At 45.0% G+C, this 21,636-nt stretch overlaps 1 long non-coding RNA gene across 2 annotated transcripts in view; it reads left to right on the forward strand.

Moving 5' to 3' along the window:
* LOC137227060 (uncharacterized) overlaps positions 1-21,636 on the forward strand; it is a 166,965-nt gene that overhangs the window by 33,466 nt on the left and 111,863 nt on the right. For both annotated transcript variants that reach the window (XR_010944676.1, XR_010944675.1), the window contains exon 3: positions 12,754-12,909. This is a non-coding gene — a long non-coding RNA (uncharacterized lncRNA). The remainder of the gene's footprint in view (positions 1-12,753; positions 12,910-21,636) is intronic.

Consider the following 21,636-nt stretch of genomic DNA (forward strand, 5'->3'; position numbering starts at 1 on the left):
CCACGTGACACACAGTGCAGGGCACACAGGAAGCCCTGCAGAGGCTTTCTTTTAGGATTATTATTATGTTCAGTAGCAATCTGTGATGGCAGTGTATTCTGCTGGAAATGCGGTTCCTAAGGGGGCTATTTCTCCTTTGTTTGCACCCAGCTGCTAGACTATGATGCTTTCTTTTTATTTTATTTTATTTTATTTATTTATTTATTTATTTGGCTGTGTTGGGTCTTCGTTGCTGGGCGTGGGCTTTCTCTAGTTGCGGTGAGCGGGGGCTACTCTCCGTTGCAGTGCGTGGGCTTCTCATTGCGGTGGCTTCTCTTGTTGTGGAGCACGGGCTCTAGGCACACGGGCTTCAGTAATTGTGGCATATGGGCTCAGTAGTTGTGGCTCGCGGGCTCTAGAGCGCAGGCTCAGTAGTTGTGGCACACAGGCCTAGTTGCTCCGTGGCATGTGGGATCCTCCTGGACCAGGGCTCGAACCCGTGTCCCCTGCATTAGCAGGCAGATTCTCAACCACTGCACCACCAGGGAAGCCCCCTGATGCTTTCTTAAACTGGTCACCCAGACAGAGTCTCAGGGTCAGAATGACCCCGCCCTCCGCCTGGCTGAATGGTGATAATCGTGTGTTCATCTTCCAAAGGGTTAACACACGAATTCCCACAGCCTGACTCCTAGTGGCGTTTGTTAGACCCACTTTATAAGAGGGAGAGTTAAGACTGAGCAGGTATTGAAGTGGCGCTATGAGGGTCTCCAAGCTGATGAGGTGGACTTCCTGCTTGCCAAGAAACGGACAGGGCTGCCCATAGGCGTGGCCGGGCTACTGCTGGGCCTGGGATTTGCTTTCATTACCCTGGAGATTAGGCCTAGCTGGAACAAGGAGTAATGCTGAAATCACAAGAAGGCAAGTTCTCAGAAACGAATATCTTGTGGAAAGACTCTGAGAGTCTCCTTGATGTGTGTTTGTGTACGTGTGTGTGTTCACTTTTTGGTGTTTTTAAGCATCATTTTGTGGGATTCAAACATTCTGAGAGTGAAAAATGATCATTTTCAGCCAGACTGGGCAAGGTAGGGTCATAAAATCAGGAAGGATCATCAGGGTCTGGCTTTGTGTGTGTTTGTGTTTGTCCATGAACATGTGTGCTTGTGTGTGTGTGTGTGTGTGTATAGCACATGCACCTGGAAGGCGCATGCGTGCGAGCCTCTTGGGGTGAGTGGGAAGAGCAGACACGGGCGTGCAGAAGGGAGCTGGTTTTGATGAAACGTTGGCTAACGCTCGGGGCACCGAAGGAGAAGAGGCTGTGGTCAGGGAACTGTGTTGCATTAGAATTTATAATAGATTATTAACTTATCTGCCCCTTGATCTTCAAGAGTATTTGGGGAACTGAGGATGAGGCATCTCTGCCTTGATTTTCACAGCAAGAGGAAACCTCTGGAGCGGTATTCCCAGCCTCTCCCTCTGCACAGCCCAAAGCGGTGAGAGCTCGCTATTCACACCCCCGCTCAGGTCACTTGGAGGAGGCTGATAGTCCCCAGGAATGCTGACATGCTTCAGAACATCACACCAGAAAGAACCCACTCAGATTCCTCAGGGGAAGCTGTTGGTCCATCCCAAGCTAGAGTGCAACCTTGGGTGGGATTGCCGCTCCCCATCCTGCTGCAGAAGCTTGAAATCCGTATTTATCCTTACCGTCCGCAGGACTCCCGTCTCCCTGTCCATCTGTCTGTCTGTCTGCCTGCCTCTCTGTTCCTCTTTCTCTGAGGTAAAGGGTGCCTGTTCTCATGAAAGAGGAGCATGCCAGGATGTTCCAGATGAGCTGCTGCCAGCCATGTTGCTTTAAACGCCAATGAGCTAAAGCGGCCAGGAAAGAAAGAGCGAGGGGTGAAGTGTGGTTTGACGTCTTGGTGCTCTGGAGAGATGATTCATACAACGTGAGCCCCTCGGAGTCCTTGGTTAGATCCCAGCCTAGCACCCCCGGCTGAACTGAAACGCTGAAGTCCAGCCAAGGAGCGTTGCTGGTCCTGCCTTGGCCAACAAGCGGTGGGTCAGAGGCACAGGACAGGGGAGGGGTGATTCTTTCCCTGGAAAAATTACCTGCTGGGAAAGAAGGAATTGTATGATGTGTGTGGTGAGAAGTCCAGCCAGGAAGGACCTGGCTCTCACATTACGAGGCCGCTTTCTGAAGCCAGAGGGACTTTTTATTGCCTGAGAGGCCTGCAGGCTCCCGCCCCAGTGGCCGTGGCGTGTCTCTGGAAGGGCATGGTGGTGAGGGGCTGCGTGCCAGGGCTCTGGATGCCAGGTTGGGAATGAGGGGGGAGGAAGGCTGAGGATGGGGCTTCACTGTCCTCACACTCACTCTCCTGAGGCAGGAAGGGGACGTAGAGGAAAGAGGAGCTGCCTGCTTCCTGTCTAGCCAGGTGCACTGCAGCCTCCATTGTCCCCCTTTAGTCTTTGTTTGACATTGCCCATGTTTGGCCACCCTCTCTCCACCCCCCTCACCCCCTCCCCTCTCTCACTGGACCCTCTCTCTGTTTCACTCTTTTTATGGAAGTTGCATAACCATCTTTCATTTAAGGCAGCCCCCTTCCCCAATAGGTTTGGGTGCAGAGATTTGGGGGCACCTGACCCCGGTCTGGCCAGGGTGTTTGGTCTTGTGAGCCAAGATGGTCCAATCAGAACCAAACCTGGAACTTCTACTGGAAACTTCTGTTGGAACTTTGGGGATGGAGAAGTTCTCTTTCACCTTGGTTGATGACATGAGAGGATAAGAGCCTGGTGCTTCCAGGGGCCATCAGGATATGAAAATCTGTCTGAAAGTGAATCTACTGGAAAGGGGAGAGGAGTAAAGAGGTGGACAGAGATGGGTTTCTAATGGCATCATTTGAGCACTGGGACCTGATCATACCTGAGATCAGAGTCTACACCTGGACTCTTCAAGCTTACCATCCAATAAATTTCCCCCCTTTTTTCCTTCATTGTTTGAATTTTTTCCTGCTACTTGTGATTGAAAGTGTTACATCTGTATGTTAGGTGGATACACCTTTCTGTCTTTCCTGCCCCTTTCCACTCCTCGTCCATGCATGTCACCCAAAGTTGGGTCCTCAGCTTGCTGTGCTTTCTTCTTTCTCCGTACTCACTCGGGCTTTCCACTCACTCTTGTGGTGTCAACTGTTACCTTTGTGAGAATGATCCCCACTCCCACGTTTGTGTTTCTACCTTAGATCTTGTTGCCCGCGTCCAGCCACCTATAATACATTTCCACACGTGCAGCACGCACATGGGCACGCACAGCTGGCTGAAGTCAACGTGTTACTCCTGATCCTTGGGAAGGATGAGGGCCCCCCTTCTCAGCTTCCTCCTCTTTAGCCTTGGCATCTGGTCCCTCTAGTTCAAAGTCAGGATTATCTTTGATTACTTCTTCTCCTCCTTCCTGCCCCATATTGCATTATCAAGTCTTCAAACATTTCTCTTGTCTATGTCATTTTCCTTCATCTACCACCATCTTCTGGTCTAAGATCTCATCATGATTATCTCAAAAGCCTCTTACCTGGCTTTCTAACATCCATTTCAAACTGTCCCATCTGTGCAGCACCCTCCAGCATATTTAACTTCCTCAAATACCTCTTTCACCTCACGGCTTACCTGAAGAAACTGGATTTCTCACCGTTGGGCATCTCCGTGCCTCTCAGATATTGGCATTCATGAGGCATGAGAAGTCACAGAAGCATCTTTCTGGAACACTAATTTCATCTGAAATCTTTCTTGGGGTGTGGGAAGTTAAGTGTTTTAATTAAAAAGTAATTAAAAACATTTTTATATTAAAACAGATCTCATGTAAAGAAGAATGCAAAACTCATATGAATTTTAAAGATTAAGCATAGATTTCAAAGAAGTTCTGAGATTGTAGAAGTCCACTTCTGGCCACCACTCAAGAGTTCTAGGATTCCCTTTCCTCTGCCACTGGGAAGGAAGTTTGGAGAAGCACCAACATGTTGAGTCATGTCTAACCTCCTCAGTTTGGTGTCTACCTCAACTGGCCCTATATTTCCTACCCTCCTCCTTGTCTCTCATTATTTGCTGGAGGTAGAGGGCTTTTCTAGTTGTTCTTTGAACTCAGTGCTCTCATTCCCAACTTTGTTTCATGCCACTGTCTCCTTTTCCAAGTGATCTCCCCTCTCTTTTTCATCAGCCTAAATCATCTGCCTCTTTCAGGCTTAATCACCAGCTCATAACAATCTCTTCCTTCTCATACCCTGGTAGCTTTTGGAATCCCGATCAATAAATGGATTATATACCGGGCAGGAGTCACCCGCCTGATCAAAACCCTTAAAAGTCTCCCTATTATCTGGCTGTTTGATGAAGTCCAGCCTCGTTGGCATGGCGCACTGGCTCATGGCTGATCTGGTCCCCTGCCCGATACATCAGTCTCCTCTCTCCTTGTGACTACTTTTGATCTTTGCCGTCCAGACTTCAGGAACCACTATAGTGCCCCCAAAGCACAGTGGTCACTCTCACCTCTGTCTTGGTCCTCTCCATCATCTTCTCCTTCTCTTGTCTTTATCCATTAGGACCCAGCTCAAGCATGATACCCTCCTCGGCCATCCTTCCTGAGCTATCATAGCCCACTTACCAGAGCTCCATCTTAGCATCACTGGGAACAGACTTGCTTACCTCTTTCTCTGCTCAGCAGATTGTGAGCTCCTTAATTGCAGGAACTAATTATCTTTGTTATCCCTGCTATAATGTTTCTTGAATGAATGAATTAATGAACAAATAGAAGGTATCAGGAAATTTAGGATTTAGTGTCTCTGTCCCTTATCTGTGTGATCTTGGGCAAGTCACTTTATCTCTTTAAGCCTGTGTATCATCTTCTAGTCTAGTCTGTCTTGTGCACACAAATCTTTTTTTTTTTTTTTTACAGTATGCGGGCCTCTCACTGTTGTGGCCTCTCCCGTTGCGGAGCGCAGGCTCTGGGCGCGCAGGCTCAGCGGCCATGGCTCACGGGCCCAGCCGCTCCGCGGCATGTGGGATCTTCCCGGACCGGGGCATGAACCCGTGTCCCCTGCATTGGCAGGCGGACTCTCAACCACTGCGCCACCAGGGAAGCCCCACACAAATCTTTTGATCTCTATTTTCCGGAGGGCCCCAGGGAGGATCAGTGGTTACGCAGATTGGAGCTGAAGACTGGACCTGGGGCTAAGACCATAAATGAGGAACTGGGGGTTGATGGATGAGCTGGATCGAGGTTGTTTCCTCCTCGGGCACACCTTGCGTAGAAAAGCATCCACATACTCAGGTTTGGTTTAGGAGCTCTGGGTAAAGATCAGCAGAGAGATAATTTGGGCTGAGACACGGCATATTTTTACATATTTTTTTCTGTCCCAGCTCTCAGAAAAGCTGTCAATTGTATTTTTAAATTCCAAGAGCCCTTACTTATTTGCTAAAAATCCTGTTTTCAGGCATTCTGTTCTTGTTTCATGGATGTCGAATCTTCTCTTATCTCTCTTAGAATATTCATTATGTTGATTTAAAAATATGCATTTATTCTAGTGAAAGATAGAAGCCCTGTAGGGAAGGTATGCAAGTCAGAATGAACAAAATAGGGTTGGCAAGATAATAATAATAATAAAAATAATAATGATGATGATGGTTATTATTGCTAGGAAAGGAGATCTGGACATTAAAAAATATTATAGCAAAAAGATATTTAAATATATTTGTTCTGTTTCCTACTTGTCTCTATTTCCTGTGAATTCCTTTTTGGTCTCTACCTTTTAGGTTAGTAGTTTTCCTGTTTTCTTTTGCTTGGCTATAAGGTGGTTTCCTGGTATCACTGGGCTCGATGAGGGGATGGGGGGTGGGTGTCTACATTTTCCATAAAGACTTTCAATCAATCTCCTTATTTTCAGCCATATATTCTACCCCCCATCTTCTGAAACACCCAGTACATTAAGTTACTGAGCCTTTCCAGTTCTTTTTTCTTTGATCTGGCTTCTTGTTGGTTTCCATGTCCACCAACCCCACCCAGTTAGGCTTCATCTTAATTGATTTTCATAAGCTATCTGCAATAACTTTCTCTTTGTTCTGGAGGATTTATGCGTTTAAAAAATCATTTTACTGGCATTTTAATGAACTTTTATTGGGGGACAGAAGTAGAAATAAATGCACATGTTAATTCTGCCATCCTGAACCAGAAGTTGGGATGATTTCCTTTTTAAAAAATTTTTATTACTATGCAAATACTCTGTTCAGTTCCTTCCTGTGCCAGTCAGTGTCCTGGGCACTAGAACTACGTTGGTGATCAACACAGACACTGCCTTTTCCTCACAGCACTTACAGTCTAGTGGGGGAGATAGACAGTCAAACAGGAAATTTACAAGTGAGAGAAATACTGTGAAAGTACAAAAATATTTAAGGCTTGTGGAAGAAGTAATATCTAATCTAAGGTGATTTAGATAAGTAAGAGCTAGCCAGGTGAAAGAGGTGGGAAAGACCTTCCAGGTAGAAGAACCACAAATATTAAGGTTTGGAAATAAGGGAGAAAGGCACATATGAAGAAGAAAAATCAATTTTAAAAATATGGAATGTATTGAAGAGAGTGAGGTATGAAGAGTGGGGCTGGAGAGGTAAGAGGGACCACATTATGTGGAGCCTCACACGCCCTGATGTTGATTCTGAGGACGGTAGGAAGCCATCAGATGCTCTAAGTACGAATGTGACTATATGATTTATGCTTTTTGGGGGAGGGGGAGGGTGTTGCCTTGTTTTCGATTTCTCCCAGTTTTATCATTGTTACTTTATATATGTTGAATCTATATTGTGAGGTTCATATATCCCGATGATGGTTTTATGGTTCTTGCTTTACTGTTCTTCATATTATTTTTTGTCTTGAATTCCATTGTCAGATGTTGAAATTGATGCTCTTACCGTCTTTGATTCGTATGTGCCCTGAATATTTTTTAATCCTTTCACCTTTCTGTTTTCTTTTAATTTTTTTCACAGACCACATATTGTTGATATATATGCAAAATAATTTTAGCTAATGTGAGAGGCTCTGTCTGTCCTATACTTAAATTTACTTATCCCTATAAGTATCTCATATCTATCTGTAGTCCATCCATCTATCATCTATCTATTATTTATCATCTATCATCCACCTATAATCTTATCCTGAACCAGTTGGATGTGTTAGCACATTCTCATATCTTTTTGCTGTCCATGCCTTTCTCCCATTCCTCTGTTAATACTGTTTGAAACTTTTGTTCTGGGTTATTATGGATACACTTATTTATTTTCCTTTGTTGCTAAATTTTTTAGACAACAAAAATTCTACTAATTATTTAAATCCCTTTATTTCCCGTATTTCTTCTAGTAATCTCCTGGATTTATTTCTTACCTGAGTTGTCTAAATAGTTCATTGTGTAGCAAGCCTGCTAAATAAAGCCTTGTATGCTTCAGAATATATCTATTGAGCTCCCAGATTTAAATCACAATTTGCCTGAATATAACATTCTATATAAAAATTGTTTTTTCCTATAGTAATGGACCTCCTAGAAGAGGGGCAGAGGTGAGCTCCAAGACAGAGTGCCCCAAGTCCCTGAGAACTATAGCCCATCACCCCAATTTTTTTGCCCCTTCATTAGGCCACAGCTTTGGTCAGGATCCTCTCTTAAATGTTCTGAGAAAGCAACCTGGGATGGAAATGATCGCAATGGATAAGTTTTTCAAACTCGTTAATGGGTCATGAACAATTTAGTGAGTCAGCCAGTATGGGTGTCAGGGAGGAAGAGAGGAAACAAGAAGAAGAAGAAAAGAAGAAGAGAGGGAAAGGGGAGGGGGAAGAGAATAGAATAGGTTGGAAAATGTAGAGGGCATCCTAACAGTAAGCCTGTTCTTTTTTGAAACTTTCATTTGTACAAGGCCAGCTGGCCAGTCTACATTTTTCCATCAGTTTGTCACCCCACAGGGTGTTGCACTGTCCTTGTCCCACCTACCACGGGGCTGATGGCACTGCCTTCTTTTCCACAGTGAGGCAGGCGATTATCCTCCAAAGGGAATGGCAAGAGCAGAACTTGGGAGCTTCCTCCATCCCTTCACTCACATCTGCTGCGTCAAGTTGGTCCTCACCCATATTCAGTCTACCAAGGGCTTCCCCACAGTTTTGTATTAGTTCCCCAAATCCAGTCTTGCTTCTTCTTTCTGTGGTTCTTCCAGGTTGGCTGTGTGGGAAGGAGCCAGGATCTTAGGCTTGTGTCTGTGCTGTCAGGAAGCAGAAACCTTACTTGCAGTCTAACGCAGAGCCGCCATGGTCCCATGCCCTGCCCTTTGGCATCCTTTCTTCTGGCAGCCTTCACCCTCTATCCACGCTACCCCAGGCCCTCCCACTTCAGTAAATCCTCATGCCTCCCTTCTCCCATGCACTGTCTATTTTGACTTCTGCCTTTGCCTGTGACTATTGGAAACCTCAGGCCCCAGCCGGCAGGGAAATTTATAGCTAAACAGTTACATTGTTGAAACCCTGACAAGTCCAGCCTGGTTAATGGCTCTGAAAATATGGGAGAGGTGTGAACAACTAAATCTATGAGGCTCCATGTTGTGGGCCCGCAAAGATAGACTTGTAGGACCTATTTACTTTAATGGGAATTTTTCATTTTCTTTTCCTCTTACATTATTGTTCCAAATGCTAGTCTCCCTCAATATGGATTCATTACCTGGAGAGTGGCTTGGATATTTGGATAATCATCTTTTAAATAGTTTCTATTTTCCCTTTCCTATTATGATTTTTGGAACTTGGCCAAAAACAATGCAACAGGCAAGCAACAGACTGAGGGAAAAAGCAAAGAGTGCTGGGTTACATTAGTAAATTATCGTCTATTAGATGCAGGTGGGATTCCTCAGCTTCCCAGGCTGGCAGAAAGCTTTTAATAAAGCAGCATGAGAAAGGAGGAGCTGCTTTTGAGGTGGTGTCATGGAATCTGGGGAGGAAAGGAGAAGGCAGCATAGGTCAAAGGTCAAAGACAAAACTCTGTGCTGCTGGAAGGGCAGGTACCTAGGGGGTGAGGCATTGTGGGCAACCTGAAGAACTGGGCCTTTGCCTTACCAGGGCAAGCAAATGACTGGTCTGATCCGCCATTCCCTTGGAGTAGTGTTATACCTGCCCATCTTTTACATTGCTTCGTGGTGGATGGGGGGTACTTCCCCACCCTTTGACTTTAGAGTTGGCCAAGTGATTTGCTTTGGCGAATGGTAGGTGTGTGGGTGTGATGTGGACATGGGTTTGAGATACACTTGTGGGATTGGACTTGCCCTCTTGTGCTCCTGCTTTTTGCCATGAAAAGGACATGCCTCAGGAAAGTGCTCTTCCAAGGAAGATGAGAGACATGTGGGGGAGCTTGAAACCCAACCACAGGTTGGACCCAAGCCCAGGCAAGCTCAGCCTCCATCACTAGCCAAACCTCTGTCAACTCATAGACGTGTGAGCAAAACATAAGAGACTTTTGCTGATCTCCGCTGAGATTTTTATGGTTGTTTGTTATGCAGTGCGCCTCACAGATGCACTTACTTAGCAGGGTTGCCCTTGGACACTGGAGGGAGGCACACTCTGCTCTTTGCTCAGTTGGTTTGAGAAGTTTAAGAAGTGGAGGTGGTTGTAGAGCCCTGGAAACTTCTAAGCCATTGCTTTCTGTGGCAAGATGACCAATCAAAATGGCAGTGCTATTTTCTCCAAGGCATGGGTCAGAGACACGGTCTCCAGAACTTCCTGAGGTGTGGGAAGAATTGAGAGAGCAGCTCTAGCAAGGAGCAGGAAAACAGTGTTTCAGAACATTGCCTGTAGTGGGAGGTTGAAATGAAGTCCTCCGGATGATCTGCAGGGCGTTGTGCCAAGACAAAAAAAAATGTCCCGAGAACTTTCGTGGTCATGGCTTAGTTAAGAGTGAGCAGGGATCCTCATTGCCTCCACTGATACGGCTTCTACTTCAGCACTAGAAGTTTCACAGCTTTGATTTGTCTGATAACCTGTCTCAATCTTCAATATTTATTACAGTACTAAACAAATAGGAAATGCTCAATAGATCGACTCGTAATTGATAGATTACCACAGCACTAATCACAGCAGTGCCATTCATTACTTACATGACCCCAGACTAAAAGCTTAACCTCTCAGTTCCCACATGTGGAAATGAGCATGAAGCTATTTGATGTCCATAGTCTCTGTCATCATTGGGTGGATAAAATGAGATGAAGATGGAAAAAGTCTGCAGTGCTCCAGAAGAGATAGAATATTATTTTCCCATAGGCACCACTGTATTGGTTGCTTATTACCTGTGGAGCAAAAAGAATGCTCAAGCAAGAATGCGGCCTTAAAGGGGTCATAAGGAGATATTTCCCCCTGCTGTCTCTACAGGAACACGAATAAAGGAAGTAACAGTAACATTGCCCGGTCTTTTTACTACTGTAATTTGTGAGGCCAGGTCAGGTCTCTGGGTTGAGAAATCAAGCTTTTTATTGCACCTTAAATTGCATACTGCAAGTCCTGATTTGACCTATAACTGTTTTGTAAAAACATGTCCTAAATCATCTGCACTGGAGAATTAAACCAGCAACATCTCTGATTATAGGCCCTCTGGCCTCTTTTTAAAGCTCCCCAGCCTGGCTATGGCTTGAACTGTGTCCCTCCAAATTCATATGTTGAAGTCTTAACCCCCAGTACCTCATGATGTGACCATATTTGGATATAGGGTCTTTACAGAGATAAACAAGTTAAAAGGAGGTCATTACTGTGAGCCCTAGTCTAATATGACTGGTGTCCTGATGAAAAGAGAAAATATTGGAGTTAGACATTCACACAGGCAGAACGCCATGTGAAGGTGAAGGCAGAGATCAGGTCAATTCTTCTAAAAGCCAAGGAACACCAAAGATTGCCGGCAAACTACCGGAAGCTAGGAGAGAGGCATGGAACTGATTCTTACAGCCCTAAGAAGGAATCAACCTTGCCAACACCTTGATTTCAGACTTGTAGCCTCCAGAATTGTGAGGCAATGGATTTCTGTTGTTCAAGCCACCCAGTTTGCGGTATTTTGTTAGTGTAGCCTTAGCAAACCAATACACATGGAATCTCTGTTCGTGAAAAAGCTGGTTCTTTGTATTAATAGCAAAGATGTTTACAGTTTTTACAATTCACCAGACCCAGTTCCAAGCACTTTACTTATAATTCAGGTATTCCTCATCAGAATCCTCTGAGGCAGGGACTCCTAGTATCCTCATTTTGCTGTTGAGGAAACTGAGGTATGGGGGTTTCCATCAACCCGCTCAGGGTTACAGAGTCAATCTGTGGCAGATCCAGGTTATGAACCCAGGCTGACTGGCTCCAGGGTCTGTCCTTTTGCTTTCCAGGCATGTGACATAGGACATTTAATGGTGTCCACTTGTTCGTGCAGAGAGCTCAAATCTGCTGGCTCGGTCTTTGCTCTCTAGAGTAACAGAACACCTTTATTTTCAACTCTGAATGATGCTGTTTCTGCTACATTTATGATATGGTTTCCTGAGGCTTTCCCCTTTGCCTTCTCCTCTGAATAAGCCCTACTTTGTCAACATCGTCATTAATTTACCAGTTATCCAGAACCCCAAATGCGGTCTGATCCAGTTGGAAAATGGTAGAGTTATCACTTGCCGTGGTCTAAATATTATATTGATTTTTTAGAAGTTACATTACTCTAATGATCACATATTAAACTTGTGGTCAACTAACAGACCTAGTCAAAACTCACAGCTGTTAAACCAGTATCATCTTGTCTGGACCGTGGATTCTTTCAGCCAAAGTAATGAACTTTGCATTTGTCACTGATCATTTTTTTTTCCCAACATTTAGACTGTCAAAATTACCTGAATCTTGATTCTATAACTCATGGCCATTTATCACTGTATAGTGGATTTCTTCATTGGGGTATGTTACGGATAGCTAGTCTTCTGGGAAGTTCTATCAGTTTTCTTCAATTCAAGATGACTTAGCCAAGCAGTTACTTTGGTCTTAATGATATGAAAATTTCAGGCAATTGTGTGTGTGTGTGTGTGTGTGTGTGTGTGTGTGTGTGTGTGTGTGTGTGTGTATATGTTGGTATGTACTATATTTCTGTTTTTTAAAGTTTAGTTTGCCCACAGTTATCTTTGATTTTTTTAAGTTCCTTAAGTGTTTCCTACCTTTTTTTCCCTAGCTTCAAAACAGAAATATTGAAGCACATTCAGATGAAAAGGACATGCCTTGTTCTAGGCTTGATCCATCCAAGATGAGCACTATTAAGTCTCTTTTTCTGTGACCTTCCTGTGGTAACACAGCAAGTCAGGAAATCCAGTCTACTCACCTTTGGGGAGTTCTTGAAAGATCCTCTTTTATGAGAAACAATTCTTTTCCAGCCTGGGAGAGAGAGAAGTGCTAAGCAAGTATTCTTAGCAGTTAACCAAGGACTCTGGAATTATCTTCACATTTTCAGCTTCGAACCCTGATCTAATAGAAATACTGATCCCCAAAGCCACCCCCATCTCCTTCTTCTCGATGGTGGGGTGACTTTTGTCTTCTTGAAGGCATTTAGGCTTTTCTGCTGCTACCTTGCTGTGCTTCTCCATTCTGCCGCTTGCTATCCTAAATCAGTAGCTGCTATTTCTATTCTTGCTGATATGGGGATGTCTTTGTTTCTACTGATTTTATGGCTCTTATAACAGGCTCTGATAAAGTTTCATCAGTCTATTTAAATATCTTTGCAGCCCTCTCTCTTAAGGAACCTGGAATCTATTTTCCTGAGGCTCCGTATAAGCATGTGGTTTTACAATTTGAAACACCCCTTCTTACTGCCAGAAGACCACTATTCCACATAAATTCCAGACACACCATCAGAGGCAAAATTCTTCTCACCACTTCTGGTAAGCCCATTGGATTCTAAGATGGACATTGTCAGTTGTTTACTAGCATCCATTCTCCCTTTCTTCTTTCCAGACAAAACCCTGATTTTCTCCTTGGTGTTCGACCTCTGACCCAGTGCAGCCCAATAACTCAAGAGAGGTTCATTCAATCTCTCGTTTCAGGGATTGGTCTTGATTGGTCCAAGCCAGTCATTGCCACCGCATCTCCTTTGCTGGTCATTACCTCTGGAACCAGTGATTAGGACAGCTCATACTTGATGGTCCCCTGGCAACTACTGGTCCATTGGGTGGCCATGGGACTCAAGTTGGCCAAATAAGACTGAAGGGAAGGATTTTCATTCCACAATCAGGAGAGAGTTTTGGTCTCTTGCTCACTGAACATGAATAAAGAAAAAGGTAGCCCTAGATGCTGTTGAGAGCTAATTTGCAATCATGAAGGAAGACAGCTTGAAGACAAAGCCAACGAGTACAAAAGGGCCAAACTGAGGGCTTCCCTGGTGGCGCAGTGGTTGAGAGTCCGCCTGCCGATGCAGGGGACGCGGGTTTGTGCCCCGGTCCGGGAAGATCCCACATGCCGCGGAGTGGCTTGGCCCGTGAGCCATGGCCGCTGAGCCTGCGCGTCCAGAGCCTGTGCTCCGCAATGGGAGAGGCCACAACATTGAGAGGCCCGCATACCGCAAAAAAAAAAAAAAAAAAGGGGCCAAACTGAGAGAATTTCAGAGTATCAGAGTCTGGGCCATGATGTGCCCAGCCTTCCTGATATGTGAGGTAATACATTCCCTCATTGTTTATACCTGTTTTAGTCAAACACATTCAAATTGATGCAGCTTCTTAAGGAAATGGGGATCTTGTGTCCTTGCCAGGTATGGTAGAGGTCCTGAGGTGGGCTTGCATGGGCGGGGGAAACCCAGGTTTTTAATGATGAACTGTCAGCTTTGTTTGTATAGTGCAACTGAAATATTTGCTTCTTATTGATTGGCTTTTTTAACACAAGACAGAGATGCCACTGGGCCCTCAAATAAATTCTTCTTCACCAATCCAGTATTTTATCCCAATTACTCTGTTTATCTTAATTATAGAGTAGTAATGATCATGTCATATCTGGTCATGTCTTATAAATGATACCTAACTATAAGAGCCTTAAAAACCCTTAAAAATCTGATGTTGATTTTGTACAGCTGTCTAAATTACATTGGAAAAGGGAGACGTTTAGTTCATGTATGACTAAAAAAAAAAATTCATTATGACCGTTCATTCCAAGATGGCTGCTCTTCGGAAAGGTACTTGGTATCTTCCTAACAAAAATGTAAATATTTTTCACAGTGTGTCATATCTCTGGTGGCTTGGAGAACTTGGAGAATGAAGGGTTTTATGCTATAAAATGATTATTTCCAGCATTTCTAATCAAATACCTTATAAGGAAGTGAATTATATTTGGTCCAAACCAGTTTGAAGCAGAATAAATTCATTCACATCTTCATGCTAGGTGTGATGCGTTTTTAAGTTTTAGACATTCAGTCTCTTTTCTTTTGTGACAGCTTCACTTTAATGCCTCGAGTTTCCTGAATACCAAGCTCTCTTTGGCTGATGTAAACTTTCATCAGTGTTTCTGACCTGAAGGCGGGGTAATTTGCTTTTTTAGGGCAAAGGTGTACCTAGTTTCATTTCAAGTAACCGATGACTTCTAGTTTTTCTTTCAGTTGAACTTATATATTGGTGTGTGTGTGTGTGTGTACTTGTGTGTGTGTGTGTGTGTGTTTATGTACACACATGCCTGAGCTTTTTATAAACCAGTAGCAAACAACTTAAGAGATGTGGTCACATAGAATGGACTATGCATCCTTTTCTTGAGTGAGAGATAATAAATCATTCTTCTCAGGTGGAATCTTTTATTTATGCTTTGGGATTCCATTTTATCGAGAAAGCTTTGGTTTTCCTTTTTGGCTTTGTCTAAGCTCTACTTTAGTAAGTAATTCAAATCAAGCTGACATTTATTAGTGAGGACATGGTCCACTCCAATCTCACACTCACAGTCCAGCTGTTGCCATAACAACTTTGCTATGGACTTTCCTATTTGTAAGTATGTCTGTGTAATGGCTATGCTGTGTGGTTGCAGATTTACTGTTTTGTAAGTCAGTGGAATAAAATCGCTATCCACTCCCATGCCATAGGAATCGGTTATCAAGGGTTTTTATTTTGTCATTAAAAGAGTGATAACTTAAAATTGGAGCAATTAGATAGTGTTATCATAATCAGGAATACAAGATTTTAGTAGCTGAGGATATTACTGTTTTCTAAGACATTTCACACTTATCGTTTTATCCTCACAATAATCATGGGGGTTAGGAAGGTACATGCATACATGCCATCATCACTGTTTTATAGTTGAAGAAAATCAAATCAAAGCAAAGTGATTTTTCCCGAGGCCACTCAGTTAAAAAGTGGCCAGTCCTGGGGTTCAAAATCAGAGCTGCTAAATTCCACTCTCTTTTTGCCAGAGGAAGAAACAAAGGTTGAAACAGTACTCTGAGATCATTCCAAATTATTGCCTGTGTTGTTCTTGACATTAATTTTTTGAGATATTTCAAGGGGATTTTAAGTAACCCGCTTTGTTGGAAAATGGAACTGTTTATTTGGGTACTCTGGCTGGCATGCCAGTTAAATCATTTCTGTGTTGTTACATACTTCTTAGGGCAAGGGTGGAGGTGGTTCTAGAATAGCTTCACATTCCTTCCTTTCTTAGAGACCCAGAAATTCAGATTCTCTGGGGATGGAACCTCTTTAGGTTTAGGTTTTGAAAGGATCTTTTGAGTTGTTAGCTCCCGCATGGAAGAGTTAGAAAGTTTCAGTGCTCTTTCTGCATCTTAAAGATACCATTTTGTCCTGATTGCCACATCTCTTGGAATTCTCTCTGTGCTTTCAAGAACTCATTCAGTGAATTTTTTGAGTGTCTATATATGCTGGCAATGCTCAGCCCCTCCCTTTGGGGATCTCACCATGTTTTCTGGTTTACAGGGACTATGTTCAGAAGCAAGCAGTTGATTTTGCTGAGATTAGTGATAAACTAAAGAGACTGAAACACTGTTTTACTACTTGAGATACTGTGCTCAAGTAGTAGAATATTCCATTGAGTCAGTGTTGGACACAGGTTGTTCCTTTTAAACCTGAGTCAATATGTTCTAGAAGTTGTGCTATTAACATTTGAAATCTGTAAAGCTGGATGCTTAAAATAAAGGCTGTTTCTTTAAAACGGGGAAGGAGTATCTTTGGGGCCTGGGCGCCATTTTTGTTTAGCACTGAGGAGCATCAGAGGTGGTCCTGGATGCTGGAAATGAGCCCACTGAGCTGGAGGGCAGCCTGTCAGACAGTGCGAGGCAGGGGAAGGAAGGAAGTAGCTCATGTGCTTCCTTGTCCTCTACTCGATCTGCACTCCCTCCCAAAGTGATTTTGTCCCATCCCAACGGCTTGCTGCATTTTTCAGAGCTTGCTCAGGAAAATAGAAGCCACTCTAAGTATTATAAGCAGTCATGACTTCAGTTCAGAGAATTAGAGGCTTGCAAAACTGTTGGAAGATCTGGGAGCTAAGGTCATCTCCCACTGCAGATCTCAGCTGCCTGCATCTCTGGAGCGGGTAGTGCTCAAAAGCTTGCCCGGAAGTCACGATGAATTTCAAGTCTCCAGGAAGCCGACACAGCTGGCCTACAGCTCCAGAGCAGGTGATTCTCTAGAGCTTGCCTGGAAACCCCCGTATCTGCTGACGTGTATGCCTGGAAATCTTGCCGGCGAACTCTGGCTTCCAAACTTTGTGCAAGGGCCTCTGAGAGGCAGAGTCTAACTCCCAACCATACAGGGGAAGACTTCTGAGAAATGTGTTTCCAGGCTTCTCCCCTGTGATGCAGAGGAGAATGTAGCAGGAGGTGGTGTTGATGCTGAGTTAGCTGACGACCAAGGACATTGCCTGTATCCATTTTAAAGACCTTTTCTTCAGTCCTCACCACGTGCAAAACACTGTCACCACGTGAGAATGCGCGAGTCCAAGGCCTCATGACGATCACAAATATGAATGAGTTTAGTAGTCTTTATCCTCTTAAAAAATTGCTCTTTTAGCAAAAAAGTAGGGAAATAAAAAAGAAGTGAGCAGGAAACCAACGATAGCTTCACTTTGACCTACGTTTCTGTCCCCAAAGCAAACAACTTCACTCACCAGTGGAGGTAATTTAAAAAAAATTCATATGGGTCATTCCAGTTACTCCCTGAGTCTTTACCAAGTCTGAGTGAATTTCAGATATTGACTGAGAGTTGTCTATTCTATCCTAAGGAGAGAGACTCCTACATCAGCGGTTCTCAAAATGTCTGATGCAATGAAGTACTTCTAGAGTCTTAATACAATGAAGAAAAACACCTTTCCTTTTAAAAGTAAAAGGGGATGATCAGGGAAATAGAAATACTAATTCTTGTAAAGTAGGAAATCATCTTCTGGCTCTTCCCTCCAGCTATTTCTTTTTCTTAATCCTCATTTCATCATGTACTTTTTCTCTAATCCCTCTTTCTCTCCTCACACCAATTGTGCCATTAACTCTTCCTTTTCTGTGTTTTTCCAAAGAGACTTGGCCGTAGCCAGTAATGGTCATCTCCCACCTCAGGAACACTGACTGTGTTAATATAAATCATCTGTGGAGAGCATACGATAGCCGACCGCTCCGGCCAGTAGGTCTTGGAATGTGTTCTCCTGCCAAAGCCCCTCCTCCCTCCCACAGACATTTTCATCACTGGATTGCAAAGACAGATAATGCACACGAAGCAGGAAGAGCCATTTTTTTCCAGCCTACCTTCCTCCCACCAAAACTCACCCTGATACCCAATGGGAAAGAAATGAGATAATTAGAATTTTTGTTTTCCTTAGAAAATTTGCAAGACGAAGCCCAAGAGACAGAGCCTGCCAGATGTTGTGGAGAGCATGACCACTCAGTCCCTTTGGCCACACATGCTGAAGTCATGAAGTCAGGAAACCTGACTCAGGAGTCGCCATCCAGTGTGAGGGCTGACGAAGCACCACGTGGTCTGGGACAACTGGTAACCCCGCCCGTCCCTGGAGCCCAAGCCTGATCTGAGGGCTTTCTTGGGCAGGGGTCAGTGGGACGGAGACTGGGGGCTTGGGACTACTTGAGCACGTTCTGGGAAACCCCAAAAGACTAGGATAAACTGGGGCCTTGGTGTCCCTGCAGTTGCAGGGGAAGTCCCATCCGTGCCGTTGACTGATGCCAAGCGCCTGGAGTCTACCCTGGGTCATAGTACAGGGTCTTGGATGCATATGCCCACAGCGAACGAGATAGGATGTCCTATGGGTTTAAATGAGAGAAAGTGAGAAAGCACATACTTCCATGTTTTTCTATTACAGGTTTATCTTTATTAAAATTACAAGGTGAGACAGTCCTACCAAAATGAACACAAACATAAGAGTGAACAAAGTCTTAAATACAGGCTCTACGCTCCACTTGCTCCTCCCTGAGCCCAGAGACAGTCAGTTCCCACTCCGTCATATGCTGTTGTTCCTGGTCGAGGTGGCATATTTATACCAGGCTTTTATGGATTCAGAAGGCTTGAGTGCCAAGCTCCTTTTCTCCAGCCTTGACACAACCAGGCAAAGCAAACGGGATCCTCCTCTTTGGCCCTGCTGATCAGCTCTGAGACCAGCCCCAGCTGCCTCTGACTCCCCGGGGACCAGAGCACCTTCTGGGCTCACTTGGAGAAACATTCCCCAGATATGGAGTCGTATAATCAATATGGCCCTGTGCTCTGGTTCTCAAATGAGTTCGAAGAACGTTCACCAGGGAGACTTGTTACAAATGCCGATTCCAGGCTGTCAGCCCCAAAGGTCTAGGTGGGCTGCTGCAGACCAGGACCTCTTTCATAAGTTCCCAGGTGAGTCTGATGGAGTTGCTGAGCACTGCCAACCTGCCTGGGACCACTGCACTAGAAACTTCCTGCAGCGATGCCTCTGCGTGCCTCCTTTGTACCCCTACCCTCCCCGCCCAGACAGGTGCAGACATTTGCTCTTTGCTGTACGTCAGAGCATTTTACAACTAGCTTTCTGCAGAACAGTAAAAAACAAAAGAGTGCAACTTAAACATAGCCAAATGGCTTTTCACGGAGCAGTAAAGTGATTTTCTACCCGGCTCTGCTCTGAAGGGGATCTGAGAAGCTCTGTTCACTCTGGGTCTTTTTGCACGTTTACCCTGAGCCCACTTCAGATTCACCCCACAACAGACCTGGACCGCTGGGTCCAGGGTCCATCACACTGGTTTATTTCAGACCTGCGTCCCTAGGGGTGGGTGGGAGCTGGCTGAAGCCTCGGGCCAGCTGGGTAGCAGAGCCTCGTGCCCGCGCTGCCTGGTGGCCTTCTGAGCTCTGCAAGGTGGGTGGTCCAGGCGCTGGCAGAGCTCAAGGCTGCAGGAGTTCACAGCCCCCTCTGGGGGACATGACGAATGGCCGCGCTGACAAACCGTGGTCTGCTTTCCATCTCAGAGCCATGCACGGTTTCGCTTTCAAAGCAGGAAAACAAACCACGGGAACCAGACACAGCACATGCAGGCCACAAATGATACAGCCATTTTCTCCTCTCAAGCAAGGGACCTGCAAAGGTGAAAGAAAAACAGCTCTGTTAGAATTCTTTGATGAATACAGAAAACTCCACTGGGGCTTGGCGTGAGCGTTCCCTTGTCTGCCCTTCTTCTGACCAGGTTGAGATTCAGTCGTCTCTGGTGGGCAGATCGACCTGATATTGGTCTTTTCTAGGGCTTTCCAATTGTGCTCCAGCCCTACTGCTTCCCAGGCCACTGTGGAGGGGCCACACAGCACACCAACCGGCTCCATGTCTGTCGGATGCATCCGTGTAGTGCCGCTAAAATATCCTCTGAGGAAAAGCCTCTGCAGGTAAAGGACATTCAGAATATTCTAATCTACTCTGATCTCACCTTCATTTTAATGGGTGGGTCCAGTGAAGAAAGGAGGAGAAAAGAACAGTTTCACAAGAAGTGCATTGATTTCTGTGACCCGCCTCTCTCTGATGTCGCCCCTCCCCCCCATTTCCCTCTTTCACCCTCTGTTCCTTCCTTTAGGGTTTGCGTGGTAATTTAAGGTTGAGTTATCAAGAGCCAGAAAGAACTAGTAAAGAATTATGTCTCTGTAGATTGTGAATGACAAGAAAAGCGTGTTAGCTAACCAGTATAATAAGTGGTTCCCCTGCCTCAGCCTCTCTTAGTTGACAGACAGGTCTCTGGGACGCCTTGGTCCTATCTGCCACACTAGTTCATGGACACCGAGCCTGTCCTCCTCTCTGTGTTCCTACGGCAACATAGGAAATATAATAGATAGCTTGGGGTGGCTGCCTGTTAATAATGGCTCACCCTGCCATGCCCACTCCCCACAAATGAGTGCCCCCCCGCAGCCACGTGTATAATAAGTGGCTTTGTTCCCCTAGCCATAGCTAACTAAGCCAGTCTGGCCAATGAATTCCTTCTCTTCATAGTGTAGTCGTTAAGAGCATGGATTCACGCTCATGCGAGAGGTCCCATAAGAAGTAGGGCCATAAGTGTTGTAGGTAGACAGGACACTATGAGCAAAGCAGGGAGGATTAAATGAATAAAGAGTGCAGGGTAGGCCGGAGGGAGCACCAGGAAAGAAGGGTGGGGACCCTGTTGTATCAGGTTAAAGGATGTGGAATATTCTCTTAGGCAATTGGCAGACGTTAGGAGGTACCTTAAGCAAGTGAAATGATCAAATCTAAGTATTACCAAGTTAACTCTAGCGGCTCAGTGGAACATGGATCGGGAATAGCCCTTTTGTTCAGTTATTTAGAAAAATCCTATAGGGAGTGCTCATTGGATGTCAAAGGAGAGTGGATAAGAGCTTCAACTGTGGAGGTCACTGTGAAAAAGAAGGAGAAAGGGCTTCATGACGCAGATCCAACAAGACTTGATGACTGATTTGCTGGGGTATGAGGGAGGGGCAGGACTCAAGGGTTACTGAGACCACAAAGGGACTGACAAGGGCCGCTATTCCGAAAGGGACATGCAGAAAGAGGAACTCTTTGGGGTAGGGGCAGGGGAGTGGGGAGGATGTATATGGAAATGAGTTTCCTCCTTAAGTAATGAGGCTATCCTGACATTAGAGACGGTCCACAGGTTTAGCATCAATCCACGCCATCTACAAAACTAATGTGAGGGGGCTTCCCTGGTGGTCCAATGGTTAAGGCTCTTTGCTTCCACCGTGGGGGGCACGGGTTCGATCCCTGGTTGGGGGACTGAGATCACACATACCATGTGGCCAAAAAAAACCCAAAAAACAACTAATGTGAAAGCAAAGAAGTATATTTTATGATGATATGAAATAATCAGAACATGCTAACAGAAAAGTCATGAAGGAAACCAGTGTTTGAAAAGAGTGTGACCCCAATACTGATTTGAAAGCCCTTTCAGGAGCAGTTGTGCCTCTTACAGATCCACAGCAAGGCCAGGACACAATCACCTTCGGTGAGGGTGGGCTTCTTTGGAGAACTGAGGTAAACATTTGGGCCCGTGGATAAACACTGCCCAAACTTCTCTTGGGAAAGGATGCTGAGGCAAATTAGGTAGAGCAGAAGATCCTATTTTCTGCCAGTTTTCTCCCCTTCTCCCAAGTTTCTGAAATTCACACTTGGCTTGCGCTCGCTCTCTCTCTCTCCCCGCC

This window comes from Pseudorca crassidens, chromosome 7, assembly GCF_039906515.1.
Source record: "Pseudorca crassidens isolate mPseCra1 chromosome 7, mPseCra1.hap1, whole genome shotgun sequence".
Lineage (NCBI taxonomy): Eukaryota > Metazoa > Chordata > Mammalia > Artiodactyla > Delphinidae > Pseudorca > Pseudorca crassidens.